Source organism: Vulpes vulpes, unplaced genomic scaffold, assembly GCF_048418805.1.
Source record: "Vulpes vulpes isolate BD-2025 unplaced genomic scaffold, VulVul3 u000000693, whole genome shotgun sequence".
NCBI classification, from domain to species: Eukaryota; Metazoa; Chordata; class Mammalia; order Carnivora; family Canidae; genus Vulpes; species Vulpes vulpes.
In genome coordinates this window covers 192,187-207,883 of record NW_027325823.1, presented here as the reverse complement: position 1 = coordinate 207,883, position 15,697 = coordinate 192,187, and the positions used below count along the sequence as shown (strand labels likewise).

The following is a 15,697-nucleotide window of genomic DNA, read 5'->3' as shown; positions in this document are numbered from 1 at the left end:
AAATCTCACAGTGAGAGTCTGTGGCACTTGAGCCATGCAAGGGATATAATATCTCACTGGAAAGGGCCTGATACCAACATTTCTCATCCACTGCCATTCTGTTGCAGAGGCCAAATTCCTAGTGAAAGTGTCTGAAAGGTCTGGTATTCCCTTCCTCCATCTAGCCTCCACTCCTAGGGTAGAAACCTTACCCCAGGCACAGCAGGCCAAAAATACTAGAGCCTCTATAGCCTTTGCCCCAGCTCACTCGTGAGAAGAGGTTTTAGCTGGGAAAAGCAGAAGTTATGATCCTCACTCAGTGCCTGGAGCCATGGCTCATAGATTTTGCCCAAGAAGAGAGGCAGTTCGTAAGGGAGAACTCCAGCTTATCCTCAAAGAAACTGATTTTATTTGAAACAGAATTTGTAGAAGTTCAAACTTAAGTATACTCTCAAAAACAATGGACATCCTGCTGATAAGCATTTAAGAAAAAGCTGGTAGCTCTCTGAGAGCAACAAGCTAAAGCAACTAGAGGCTCTAGTCAGGGCAGTTAGAGTGGGCTCTAAATCCAATGACAGTTGTCCTTACAAAATAAAGGTGGAGGGAGATTTGAGACAAGGAGATGAAGGCAGTGTGAATACAGAGGCAGAGATTGAAGTAATGCATCTAGTAGCCAAGGAATGGCAAGTATTACATCCTATAACTGAAGCCACCAGAAGCTGGTGAAAAGAGGCATGGAACAGATTATCCTTCAGAGTCTCTACAAGGAACCAACCCTGCCTATACCTTGATTTCAGACTTCTGCCCTCCAGAATTTGACAGAATAAATTTCTATTGTTTTAAGCTATAGAATTTGTGGTGATTTATTATGGCAGCCTTAGGGAATGAATACAACCATATTGCGGACCACAAAACAAAGTTCCATAAGCTTAAAAGATTGAAATCATACAAAATATTTTCTCTCAACACAATAGAATTAAATTGGAGATAAATTTTTGAAAGATATTTGGGAAATATGTAAATATTTTGAAGCAAAATAACACTTCTAAATATTGTGTCAAGGAAGAAATAAAAAGGGGTGACAGAAAAAAATTCTTCGGCTTGATTGAGATATGATTGACAAATGGAATTGTAGGGAGATGGGTGGGAGGATGGGTGAAATAGGTGAAAGGGATTAAGAGCGCACTCATTGTGATGAGCACTGAATAATGTATAGAATCATTGAATCATTATATTGTACACCTGAAACTATTATAACACTGTTAATTGTACTTGAATTAAAAGTAAGTAAAATTTAAAAAAAATAGTGTACAACATGATGATTTGATATGTTTGCATTGTGAAGATATTCCCACCATCATGTCCATTGCCACACATATTAACCTGTTTGATTTTTGGTGGTTTCTTTTTTTCTTTCTTTCTTTCTTTTTTTTTTTAGAACATTTAAGTTTCACTCTCTTAGCAAATTTCAACTATATAGCACAGTATTAGTGACTATAGTAGTCCCCATGTTATACATTATATCCTCAGACCTTATTCATCCTATAACTGAAAGTTTGTACCCTTTTACCAGCTTCTCCTTATTTTCCCCACCTCTCAGCCCCTGGCGACCACCATTCTACTTTCTATTTCCATAACTTCAACTTTTCAAAAAATAAATTCCACATATAAGCGACATCATGCATAATGCTCTTCAAGTTCATCCATGTTGTTGCAGATGGCAAGATTTCCTTCTTTTTAAAGTAGGTTTCTTTTATTTTTAAAGATTTGTGCATCCATTTTTAGAGAAGGGGGAGGGGCAGAGGGAGAGGAAGAGAGTCTCAAGCAGACTCTGGGCTGAGCATGGAGCCTGACATGGGACTCCATCCCACGACTGGGAGATCATGATCTGGGCCAAAACCAAGAGTGGGACATTCAACTGACTGCTCATACCACCCAGGTGCCCCAAGATTTCCTTCTCTTTTCAAGTTAAATTATATTCTTCTGTGTGTGTGTGTGTGTATGATTTATATGCACATATAAAAATATATATAACTTTTGTGTATATGTATGTGCATACATGTATATATGTAATATATATATATACATATATAATGCACACACAAGCCACATTTTCTTTACTCATTCATCTGTTGACGGACACAGGTTGTTTCCATGTTTTGTCTATTGTGAATAATGCTGTATATATGTAATAAAGAACTTGTATCCAAAATATGTAAAGAATTCTGAAAACTCAATAATAGGAAGTTAACTCGATTTTTTTAAATGGGCAAAAGATCTGAATAGACGCTTCATTAAAGAAAATATACAGATGACAAACCTGCATGTGAAAAAAATGCTCATCATCATTAGTCATTAGGGAAATGCCAATCAAGACCACGATTAAGTACTACTACGCACTTATTAAAATGACTAAAATGTGAAAGACTGACGATAGCAAGTTTTGGCAAGGATATGAAGGAACTGGAAGTCTCATACACTGCCGATGGGAATGAAATAGTACAACCATTTTGGAAAACAGTTTAATTGTTTCTTACAAAAATGGGATGCCTGGGTGGCTCAGCGGTTGAGCATCTGCCTTCCACTCAGGACATGATCCCGGGGTCCTGGGATCAAGTCCTGCATTGGGCTTCCCGCAAGGAGCCTGCTTCCCCCTCTGCTTATGTCTCTGCCTCTCTCTGTGTGTCTCTCATGAATAAATAAATAAAATATTTTAAAAATTAAACCTACATCTACTATGCAATTCAGCCTACTCATTCTTATGTATTTACCCAGGAGAAATGAAAGCATATGTCCATTCAAAGCTGTGTGCACCAATCTTCACAGCAGCTTTTTAAAAAAAGATTTTATTTATTTATTTGACAGAGAGAGAGAAAACTAGCACAAGCAGGGGGAGCTGCAGCAGGAGAGGGAGAAACAGGCTCCCCACTGAGCAGGGAGACCAACACAGGACTCCATCTCAGGACCCTGGGATAATGACCTGAGCCAAAGGCAGCCACGTAACTAACTGAGCCACCCAGGTGCCCTCATAGCAACTTTATTTGTAATAGACAAAAACTAGAAACAACCCGAATGTCCATCAACAGGTGCATGGATGAAGAAATTGTGGTGTATAAATACAATGAAATACTACTCAGCACTAAAAGGAATGAATTATTGACACACGCAACCTCAAGGATGAATCTCAAACTATGCTGAGTGAAAGAAGGCAGGCAAAAAAGAAGAAAACATATTATGTGATTCCATTTATATGGAATCTAGGAAATGCAAATGGATAGGTTAGTAAACTTTAAGATGGATTGGATGTGGGGTATGAAAGAAAGAGGAGTGAAGAAGAACTCTAAAAATGTGGCCTGAACAACCAGAAGGATGAAGTTGCCAACACAATAAGAGAAAGTCTGGAAGAGGAGCCAGTTTTAGGGGCAAGGTCAGGAGTTCATTGTTGGTTGTGTTGAGTTTGAGAATGCCTATTAGACATTCAAGTGGAGATGTTGAGTGGAAAGTTGGATATGAGAGTCTAGAGATCAAAAGAGAACTGGGCTGGATAAAATTTGGAAGACTGATTCCAAGACTTTCACTCTTAACCACAAATATGTCTCCTAGCCTCCTGCTCTTCCCCTCCAGTCCATCATTCCTGCCACAGCCGGAGGGACCTTTCTAAACTGCAAAACCGTCCATATGATGCCCCCGTTGTAAAAATAAGGGGACAGGGACGCTTGGGTGGCTCAGTGGCTGAGCATCTGCCTTTAGCTCAGGGTGTGATCCCGGGATCCGGGATCGAGTCCTACATTGGGCTCCCTGCGTGGAGCCTGCTTCTCTCTCTGTCTGTATTCTTTCATGAATAAGTAAATAAAATCTTAAAAAAATAAGTGGACAAAAACAAATGAGGAGAGAAAACAATCTTTCAGTAGCATTCCAATTCCCTAAGGGATAATGTCTCATTTTTTATTCTGGCACCCGAGGACTTTTGTGACACATCCTTTGCCTTACCAACCGACCCTGCAACCTCAGCTTTCCCCTCCACCTCTAAATGCAGCTCCCTCTGACTCAGCCTTCCCAAAATGCTAGCAGTTCCCCGATCTTCACCATGCCCTCCCTCTGCCGGGAAGCTCCCTGTCTCTTTCTGTCTGTCTCTCTCTATATATCTTCTTAGAGAGATCCTATATTCTCATCCTTCAAAACTTACCTTCAACATCTCAAAGTCCATTTATCCATAACTCCACATGTATAGCCCTCATGGAGAGCTTGTTCTGCAACTCTGCCTCATTTGTCTGTCTCACCTATGAGGCTGTGATCTTCAGGTTATTTTTCTTTCATTTACAGGCTATATATATACAACTCAAGTTCCCAACAATGCCAGTGGAACCAGTTTTTTAAATTGTGGTATATTTATACAATGGGATGCTATTCAACAATAAGAATGTTGAGACCTTCTTCATTCTTCAGACAGCAGAGTGGATAAATCTCACAAACATAAGTAAAAGAAACACATACTCCATTAGCTTTACACTTATATAAAGAGCAAAAATAAACCATGCTCTTAGAAGTCAGACTACTGGCTACCCTAAAGTAGAGAGTGACCGGTTGCGGGGGGTGGGGTGTTGAACACAGTTCGGGCTTCTTGAGTACTGGTCATGATCTGTTTCTTGACTTGGATATGTTCACTTTGTGAAAACTTATCAAGTTGTCCATAATTTTTGTGTGCTTTTGTGCGTGTTACCCTTGAATAAAGGCAAAACTAAACTAAGGTGGTTAACCATAAAGACAAGCAAAGAAATTGCCAGTTGTACTTCAACAACAACAGCAACAAAAAGAAAGAAAGAAAGAAAGAAAGAAAGAAAGAAAGAAAGAAAGAAAGAAAGAAAGATAAGAAAGAAAAAAAGAAAGAAAAAAGAAAAGCAAGGAAATAAATACCATAACATTCAGGATGAGAAGAGAGGGAACCATGACTGACAGAAGTCACCCAGAGGACTTCTAGGGTGCTGACAATGTCTATTTCTTAAACTGCATGGTGGTTATATAATTAGTCTTTGGGATCCCTGGGTGGCGCAGCGGTTTGGCGCCTGCCTTTGGCCCAGGGCGCGATCCTGGAGACCCGGGATCGAATCCCACATCAGGCTCCCGGTGCATGGAGCCTGCTTCTCCCTCTGCCTGTGTCTCTGCCTCTCTCTCTCTCTATGACTATCATAAATAAATTTAAAAAAAAATTTAAAAAAAATTAGTCTTTAAAAATGAATGTATGTTTTATGTACTTTTCTGTATTATATTTTACCACTAAAGTGTTTTTATAAGTATATACATTCTCGGAGGAGGGCAAGATGGCGGAAGAGTAGGGTCCCAAAGTCACCTGTCCCCACCAAATTACCGAGATAACCTTCCTATCATCCTGAAAATCTATGAATTTGGACTGAGATTTAAAATTTTTTAATTTATTTATATTAGTCACAGAGAGAGGGGGGGGGTACAGAGACACAGGCAGAGGGAGAAGCAGGCTCCATGCACCGGGAGCGCAACGTGGGACTCGATCCGGGGTCTCCAGGATCGTGCCCTGGGTCAAAGGCAGGTGCCAAACCGCTGCGCCACCCAGGGATCCCCCAGACTGAGATTTAAAGAGAGAACAGCTGAAACACTACAGTGAGAAGTGTTCGCGTTTCTATCAAGGTAGGAAGACGGAGAAAAAGAAAAAAAGAAACAAAATGCATCCAAGGGGAAGGGGCCCCGCGAGGAGCCGGGCTGAGGCCTGGGCGAGTGTCCCCAGGACAGGAGAGCCCCGACCTGGAGAAGCAGGAGCTGCACCAATCTTCCTGAGCGGAAAGGCCTCGCAGGGATTTGGAGCAGGACCGCAGGAGGGCGGGGATGGCCTCAGGCTCCCTGGGACACTAACAGGCACCTGCGGCACCCGCAGGAGAGTGCGCCGAGCTCCCGAAGGTCTGCAGCAGGCACGCATTGACCCGGGAGCAGCTTGGAGGGGCTCGGGCGCGGCTCTGCACAGAGGGGGCTGTGCGGCCGGGAGCGCGAATCCAACAGCGCAGGCCCTGGAGCACAGGGCGCCGGGACACAGCCCAGAATCCGGCCTCCCCCGGGACAGGCAGAGGCCGGGAGGGCCCAGGACAGCAAGGACACTCCTGCCCCGGAGCCTCCAGGCCCTGCAGACAGAGAGCTCTGTAGTTACTGTTGGAGCTGAATCCAGGTTTCCAGATCTGCCATAGCCACTGTGGCTGTTCCTCCTGGGGCCTCACGGGGTAAACAACCCCCACTGCGCCCTGCACCAGGCAGGGGGCAGAGCAGCTCCCCCAAGTGCTAACACCTGAAAATCAGCACAGCAGGCCCCTCCCCCAGAAGACAAGCTAGAGGGACCAGTTCCAGGGGAAGTCAAAGGACTTAAAGTATACAGAATAAGAAGATACTCCCCTGTGTTTTTTCTTTTTGTGTTTTTTTCTTTTAGATTTCTGAATGCTTCCCCCACCCCCTTTTTTTCACCTTTTTCTTTCTCTTTTTCTTCTCTTTTTCCCTTTTTTTCTTCTTTTTCTTTTTTCTTTTTCTCTTTTCTTTCCTTCTTTCTCTCTCTTTTTCTCCTTTTCCCAATACAACTTGTTTTTGGCCACTCTGCACTGAGCAAAATGACTAGAAGGAAAACCTCACCTCAAAAGAAAGAATCAGAAACACTCCTCTCTCCCACAGAGTTACAAAATCTGGATTACAATTCAATGTCAGTAAGCCAATTCAGAAGCACTATTATACAGCTACTGGTGGCTCTAGAAAAAGCATAAAGGACTCAAGAGACTTCATGACTGCAGAATTTAGATCTAATCAGGCAGAAATTAAAAATCATTTGAATGAGATGCAATCCAAATTAGCAGTCCTTATTTGGATAGTTAACCCTAACGACGAGGGTTAACGAGGTGGAAGAACGAGTGAGTGACATAGAAGACAAGTTGATGGCAAAGAGGGAAACTGAGGAAAAAAGAGACAGACAATTAAGAGACCATGAAGACAGATTAAGGGAAATAAACGACAGCCTGAGGAAGAAAAACCTACGTTTAATTGTGGTTCCCGAGGGTGCCGAAAGGGACAGAGGGCCAGAATATGTATTTGAACAAATCCTAGCTGAAAACTTTCCTAATCTGGGAAGGGAAACAGGCATTCAGATCCAGGAAATAGAGAGATCCCCCCCTAAAATCAATAAAAACCGTTCAACACCTCACATTTAATTGTGAAGCTTGCAAATTCCAAAGATAAAGAGAAGATCCTTAAAGCAGCAAGAGACAAGAAGTCCCTGACTTTTATGGGGAGGAGTATTAGGGTAACAGCAGACCTCTCCACAGAGACCTGGCAGGCCAGAAAGGGCTGGCAGGATATATTCAGGGTCCTAAATGAGAAGAACATGCAACCAAGAATACTTTATCCAGCAAGGCTTTCATTCAAAATGGAAGGAGAGATAAAGAGCTTCCAAGACAGGCAGGAACTGAAAGAATATGTGACCTCCAAACCAGCTCTGCAAGAAATTTTAAGGGGGACTCTTAAAATTCCCCTTTAAGAAGAAGTTCAGTGGAACAATCCACAAAAACAAGGACTGAATAGATATGATGATGACACTAAACTCATATCTGTCAATAGTAACTCTGAATGTGAACGGGATTAAAGACCCCATGAAAAGGCACAGGGTTTCAGACTGGATAAAAAAAGCAGGATCCATCTATTTGCTGTCTACAAGAGACTCATTTTAGACAGCAGGACACCTACAACCTGAAAATAAAAGGTTGGAGAACCATTTACCATTCAAATGGTCCTCAAAAGAAAGCAGGTGTAGCCATCCTTATATTGGGTAAACTAAAATTTACCCCAAAGACTACAGTGAGAGATGAAGAGGGACACTATCTCATACTCAAAGGATCTATCCAACAAGAGGACTTAACAGTCCTCAATATATATGCCCCGAATGTGCCAATTAATAACCAAAGTGAAGAAATACTTAGATAATAATACACTTATACTTGGTGACTTCAATCTAGCTGTTTCTACTCTTGATAGGTCTTCTAAGCACAACATCTCCAAAGAAACGAGAGCTTTAAATGATACACTGGACCAGATGGATTTCACAGATATCTACAGAACTTTACATCCAAACTCAGCTGAATACACATTCTTCTCAAGTGCACATGGAACTTTCCCCAGAATAGACCACATACTGGGTCACAAATTGGGTCTGAACCGATACACAAAGACTGGGATCGTCCCCTGCATATTCTCAGACCATAATGCCTTGAAATTAGATCTAAATCACAACAAGAAATTTGGAAGGACCTCAAACACGTGGAGGTTAAGGACCATCCTGCTAAAAGATGAAAGGGTCAACCAGGAAATTAAGGAAGAATTAAAAAGATTCATGGAAACTAATGAGAATGAAGATACAACCATTCAAAATCTTTGGGATATAGCAAAAGCAGTCCTGAGGGGGAAATACATCGCAATACAAGCATCCATTCAAAAACTGGAAAGAACTCAAATACAAAAGCTCACCTTACACATAAAGGAGCTAGAGAAAAAACAACAAATGGACCCTACACCCAGCAGAAGAAGAGAGTTAATTAAAATTCAAGCAGAACTCAACGAAATTGAGACCAGAAGAACTGTGGAAGAGATCAACAAAACCAGGAGGTGGTTCTTTGAAAGAATTAATAAGATAGATAAACCATTAGCCAACCTTATTAAAAAGAAGAGAGAGAAGACTCAAATTAATAAAATCATGAATGAGAAAGGAGAGGTCACTACCAACACCAAGGAAATACAAACGATTTTAAAAACATATTCTGAACAGCTCTACGCCAATAAATTAGGCAATCTAGAAGAAATGGACGCATTCCTGGAAAGCCACAAACTACCAAAACTGGAGCAGGAAGCAATAGAAAACCTGAACAGGCCAATAACCAGGTAGGAAATTAAAGCAGTCCTCAAAAACCTCCCAAGACACAAAACTCCAGGGCCAGATGGCTTCCCAGGGGAATTCTATCAAACGTTTAAAGAAGAAATCATACCTATTCTACTAAAGCTGTTTGGAAAGATAGAAAGAGATGGAGTACTTCCAAATTCGTTCTATGAGGCCAGCATCACCTTCATTCCAAAACCAAAGACCCCACCAAAAAGGAGAATTACAGACCAATATCCCTGATGAACATGGATGCAAAAATTCTCAACAAGATACTAGCCAATAGGATCCAACAACACATTAAGAAAATAATTCACCATGACCAAGTAGGATTTATCCCCAGGACACAAGGCTGGTTCAACACTCATAAAACAATCAATGTGATTCATCATATCAGCAAGAGAAAAACCAAGAACGATATGATCCTCTCATTAGATGCAGAGAAAGCATTTGACAAAATACAGCATCCATTCCTGATCAAAACTCTTCAGAGTGTTGGGATAGAGGGAACTTGCCTTGACATCTTAAAAGCCATCTACGAAAAGCCCACAGCAAATATCATTCTCAATGGGGAAGCACTGGGAGCCTTTCCCCTAAGAACAGGAACAAGACAGGGATGTCCACTCTCACCACTGCTATTCAACATAGTACTGGAAGATCTCATCTCAGCAGTCAGACAACAAAAAGACATTAAAGGCATTCAAATTGGCAAAGAAGAAGTCAAACTCTCCCTCTTCGCCGATGACATGATACTCTACATAGATAACCCAAAGGCCTCCACCCCAAGATTGCTAGAATTCATACAGCAATATGGTCGCGTGGCAGGATACAAAATCAATGCCCAGAAATCAATGGCATTTCTATACACTAACAATGAGACTGAAGAAAGAGAAATTAAGGAGTCAATCCCATTTACAATTGCACCCCAAAGCATAAGATACCTTGGAATAAACCTAACCAAAGAGGTCAAGGATCTATACCCTAAAAACTATAGAACACCTCTGAAAGAAATTGAGGAAGACACAAAGAGATGGAAAAATATTCCATGCTCATGGATTGGCAGAATTAATATTGTAAAAATGTCAATGTTACCCAGGGCAATTTACACATTTAATGCATTCCCTATCAAAATACCATGGACTTTCTTCAGAGAGTTAGAACAAATTATTTTAAGATTTGTGTGGAATCAGAAAAGACCCCGAATAGCCAGGGGAATTTTAAAAAAGAAAATCATATCTGGGGGCATCACAATGCCAGATTTCATGTTGTAGGACAAAGCTGTGGTCATCAAGACAGTGTGGTACTGGCACAAAAACAGACACATAGATCAATGGAACAGAATAGAGAACCCAGAAGTGGACCCTGAACTGTATGGTCAACTAATATTCGATAAAGGAGGAAAGACTATCCATTGGAAGAAAGACAGTCTCTTCAATAAATGGTGCTGGGAAAATTGGACATCCACATGCAGAAGAATGAAACTGGACCACTCTCTTTCACCATACACAAAGATAAACTCAAAATGGATGAGAGATCTAAATGTGAGACAAGATTCCATCAAAATCCTAGAGGAGAACACAGGCAACACCCTTTTTGAACTCGGCCACAGTAACTTCTTGCAAGATACATCCACAAAGGCAAAAGAAACAAAAGCAAAAATGAACTATTGGGACTTCATCAAGATAAGAAGCTTTTGCACAGCAAAGGATACAGTCAACAAAACTAAAAGACAACCTACAGAATGGGAGAAGATATTTGCAAATGACATATCAGATAAAGGGCTAGTTTCCAAAATCTATAAAGAACTTATTAAACTCAACACCAAAGAAACAAACAATCCAATCATGAAATGGGCAAAAGACATGAAGAGAAATCTCACAGAGGAAGACATAGACATGCCCAACATGCACACGAGAAAATGCTCTGCATCACTTGCCATCAGGGAAATACAAATCAAAACCACAATGAGATACCACCTCACACCAGTGAGAATGGGGAAAATTCACAAGGCAGGAAACAACAAATGTTGGAGAGGATGCGGAGAAAAGGGAAGCCTCCCACTTTTGGTGGGAATGTGAACTGGTGCAGCCACTCTGGAAAACTGTGTGGAGGTTCCTCAAAGAGTTAAAAATAGACCTGCCCTACCACCCAGCAATTGCACTGCTGGGGATTTACCCCGAAGATTCAGATGCAATGAAACGCCGGGACACCTGCACCCTGATGTTTCTATCAGCAATGGCCACAATAGCCAAACTGTGGAAGGAGCCTCGGTGTCCATGGAAAGATGAATGGATAAAGAAGATGTGGTCTATGTATACAATGGAATATTACTCAGCCATTAGAAACGACAAATACCCACCATTTGCTTCAACGTGGATGGAACTGTAGGGTATTATGCTGAGTGAAGTAAGTCAATAGGAGAAGGACAAGCATTGTATGTTCTCATTCATTTTGGGAATATAAATAATAGTGAAAGGAAATATAAGGGAAGGGAGAAGAAATGTGTGGGAAGTATCAGAAAGGTAGACAGAACATAAAGACTCCTAACTCTGGGAAATGAACTAGGGGTGGTGGAAGGGGAGGAGGTTGCGGGGTGGGGGTGAATGGGTGATGGGCACTGAGGGGGACACTTGCTGGGATGAGCATTGGGTGTTATTCTGTATGTTGGTAAATTGAACACCGATAAAAAATTAATTTATTAGAAAAATAGTATATACATTCTCAGGATGTATTTGTAAAGGAAATAGCTATATAAATCTTCTCATCCATGAATCAGAGTATAGAAGTAATATCTCAAATATTATCAATGTAATTTTATATCTGGAGGAATTAGAAAAACAATAAAACCCAAATTTAATGAATGAACTAAGTGACATAAATGAGCAGAAGTAAGCAGCATCAATTCTTGATAGAATCCCTTTGAATGCCTAGAAAGCAGGCATTGAGGGAAAATAAATCAACATCACAAAAGGCATATGCAAAAGCCCAACAGGTAGTATTTTGCTGAATGGGGAAAACTGAGAGCTTTTCCTCTGCTGTCAGGAAGAAGACAGGGATGTCCATTGTCATCGTTACTCTTTAACATATTGTTGGAAGTCTTAGCCTTAGCAATGAGACAACAATAAGAAATGAAAGTTGTCCAGATTGGCTGAGAAATAGTTGAACTTTCACTATTTGCAGATGACATGAGAATCAATACAGAAACCCTCAAAGACTCCACCAAAAAATTGCTAGAATAAATGAATTCAGCAAAGTTGCAGGATGTAAAATCAATGTACAGAAATCTCTTGCATTTCTGTACACTAATAATGAAGTAGGAGGGACGCCTGGGTGGCTCAGCAGTTTAGCACCTGCCTTTGGCCCAGGGAGTAATCCTGGAGTCCCTGGATCAAGTCCCACATCAGGCTCCATGCATGGAGCCTGCTTCTTCCTCTGCCTGTGTCTCTGCCTCTCTCTCTCTCTCTCTCTGTCTCTCTCTCTCTCTTTGTGCCTCTCATGAATAAATAAATACAATGTTTTAACAATGAAGTAGCAGACAAAAATTCCAGGAATCGATCCATTTATAATTGCACCAAAAACAAGATACCTAGGAATAAACCTAACCAAAGAGGTAAAAGATCTGTACTCAAAACTATGGAACACTTATGAAGAAAATTGGAAAAGACACAAATAAATGGAAAAAATTCCATACACATGGATTAAAAAAACACACCTTGTTAAAATGTGTGTACCTCTTGGAGCAATTTCCACATTTAATGCTATCCATATCAAAATACCACCAACACTTTTCAGAGACCTAGTACAAACAATCCTGAAATTTGTATGGAACCACAAAAGACCCTAAGTAAGACCCAAACCCTGGGATTGCCAAAGTAATCCCGAAAAAGGAAAGTAGGAGGCATCAGGATTCTGGACTTTAAGCTATATTTCAAAGCTGTAGTCATCCGGACTGTGATTCCGGGCAGCTCTTTCAGCCCAGGAACCCAGTCCCTTTGTTTGGATAAAACCACCGTTTTGAATTGAAGACATCTCAAGAATTCTTTCTTGGCCATCAGTTCTGAGTCCCCCACTTCAACCCATATCAAAAGCAGGAAGAAAAACTACAAGCTAAGGTATTTCATGCACGGGTTTGTAAGGAAGGAGATAACTGTCGCTACTCTCATGACCTCTCTGACAGTCCTTATGGTGTAGTATGCAAGTATTTTCAGTGAGGATACTGTATTTACGGAGACCACTGCAGATATTACATAGCAAGTCATTGAAACAGGAAGAAGTGACTGCTGCAGATCTAACCGCAAAATCATCCCTTGCTGCTTCTTCAATTCTCTCATCGGGAGTTGGACCAGTTGTTGAAATGAATACGGGCAAAGCTGAGTCCAGAAGTTCAAACTTTGCTACTGTCAGCACAGGTTCAGAAGACTGGGTGAATGCCATTGAGTTTATGCCCAGGCAGCCCTACTGTGGCGGTACTGCCTCTTCCTTCACTGAAGCACCCCCGCAGGGGTCAGTGACGGAGGAAGAATCAGAGAAAGAACAGACAGCAGTGGAAACAAAGAAGCAGCTTTGCCCCTGTGCTGCAGTGGGAGAGTGCTGGTATGGGGAGAACTGTGTGTATCTCCAGGGAGACTCATGTGACACGTGTGGGCTGCAGGTCCTCCATCCGATGGATGCTGCCCAGAGATCACAACATATGAAATCTTGCATTGAGGCCCATGAGAAGGACATGGAGCTCTCATTTGCTGTCCAGAGCAGTAAGGACATGGTGTGTGGGATCTGCATGGAGATCGCCTATGAGAAAGCCAACCCCAGTGAGCCTTGCTTTGGGATTCTCTCTAACTGCAACCACACTTACTATCTCAAGTGTATTAGCAAGTGGAGGAGTGCTAAGCAATTTGAGAGCAAGATTATAAAGTCCTGCCCTGAATGCCAGATCACATCTAACTTTGTCATTTCAAGTGAGTACTAGGTGGAGGAGAAAGAAGAGAAGCAGAAACTCATTCAGAAATACAAGGAGGCAATAAGCATTAAGGCGTGCAGGTATTTTGATGAAGGACTTGGGAGCTGCCCATTTGGAGGGAACTGTTTTTACAAGCATGCTTACCCTGATGACTGTAGAGAGGAGCCACAGAGACAGAAAGTGGGAACATCAAGCAGATACCGGGCCCAAAGAAGGAACCACTTCTGGGAGCTCATTGAGGAAAGAGAGAACAGCAACCCCTTTGACAATGAAGAATAGGAGGCTGTCACCTTTGAGCTGGGCGAGATGTTGCTCATGCTTTTGGCTGCAGGTAGGGACGACGACCTGACAGACTCTGAAGATGAGTGGAACTTGTTTCACGATGAGCTGGAAGATTTTTATGACTTGGATCTAGAGCAGCTTTGTGTGGCGTATGACCTGGTCTGCTGAGCCTCAGAGAGTAGCTGTCCCCTGTGCTGGTGTGGCAGTGCCCGTGTCTCTCCTAGGCAGGCCTATCAACTCCAGGTGCTGTCGTGATTATTTTTTTTAAAAGATTTTATTTATTTATTCATGAGAGACACAGAGAGAGATTGAGGCAGAGACACAGGCAGAGGGAGAAGCAGGCTCCATGCAGGGAGCCTGCCGTGGGACTGGATGCCCGGTTTCCAGGATCACACCCTGGCCTGCAGGCGGCGCTAAACCGCTGAGCCACCCCGGGGTTCCTGTGTCGTGATTATTTTTACCCAGGACCTGTCTTCTCAATCCCTCCCCTTCTCCAATGGAGTGTGTTGTTTTTCTCTGTTTAAAAAAAGTTACAAAAATAAACCTTAAAGCTAGTTGTTTTTGTAACATGAATTTAACTGTTAGCGTAGTTTTGTTGTGTCATCTGTTTTCAACCAGATTCACACAGTTCTAGGGTAGTTTATGGACTCCACACTCAACTTTGAGGTCCCCAGGTTCAAAAGTAACAGCGGCGGTCCTGCTTTGGGGTCCAAGAATAGAGGTGACGGGTGACGGATCAGAACCTACTACAGACTCACAAGGTGGATACTCGAGGTTTCTGGTGAAATCTGCACATCTGTGTTTTTATCTCTTCTCTACCCCTTAACTCCCACCTGTGCACTTGTTCTGTGGTTTTGGTCTGTTTAATTGCACACAAGTAATACTACTGGGTAACCAGAACCAGGTGCGAATGTGTTGAGTTTTACTGTGTTTAGCACAATAGGAAAATTGGTGAAAAAACACATATAAAGAAGATACAGTGGCATAAATGAAATGCTGATCTGGAAGTGGACTTCCAAGGGCTGATAGACTTGGTGTGTGTGAGTGTGAATGTAAGTGTGTGATAAGCTTCTTGTCCCTGCATAGATGCTGTGTTCTTAGCCTTAGTGGAAAAACTCAGGTTAGTGGTTTCAGCCTAGTGTGGCGAATAGATTGTAAAGGACAAAACAGTATATTGGTAGCTGTAAATAGAGCAGTACTAGTTCTGTCTGTCTATATATAGAGAGAAATGGGCTTAGCCACAGAGGTTTAAATTGTCTGGTTGTCTCATATATTAACAAAAAGCAGGGCTCGGATACACAGTTGTATTTAATGTTTTATGGTCTCCCAGCCTTTCCAGCCCAGGCACTTTTGGACAAATGTTTGTCCTTGTTTGAGGTTTTGTTGTTGGGTTTTTGTGTTTGTTTTTGTGGGTATTTGCCTCATTACATTCCTGAGCTTTGCAGGTAGACAGATGTGATTCCTAACTTAAGTGTAAGGTGTTTCTTGTAGTGGAGTCATTGGTTGGTAGGAGTTAAGTCATGCTTTTCCAGTAAGGGGGGTGGGGTGGGGGT

General features: G+C 41.9%; 1 pseudogene; it reads left to right on the top strand.

The window, feature by feature from the left end:
* The first annotated feature begins 5,297 nt into the window (after nt 1–5,297).
* LOC112912555 (E3 ubiquitin-protein ligase makorin-1 pseudogene) lies at nt 5,298–14,312 on the top strand (annotated as a pseudogene).
* The last annotated feature ends 1,385 nt before the right edge of the window (nt 14,313–15,697 follow it).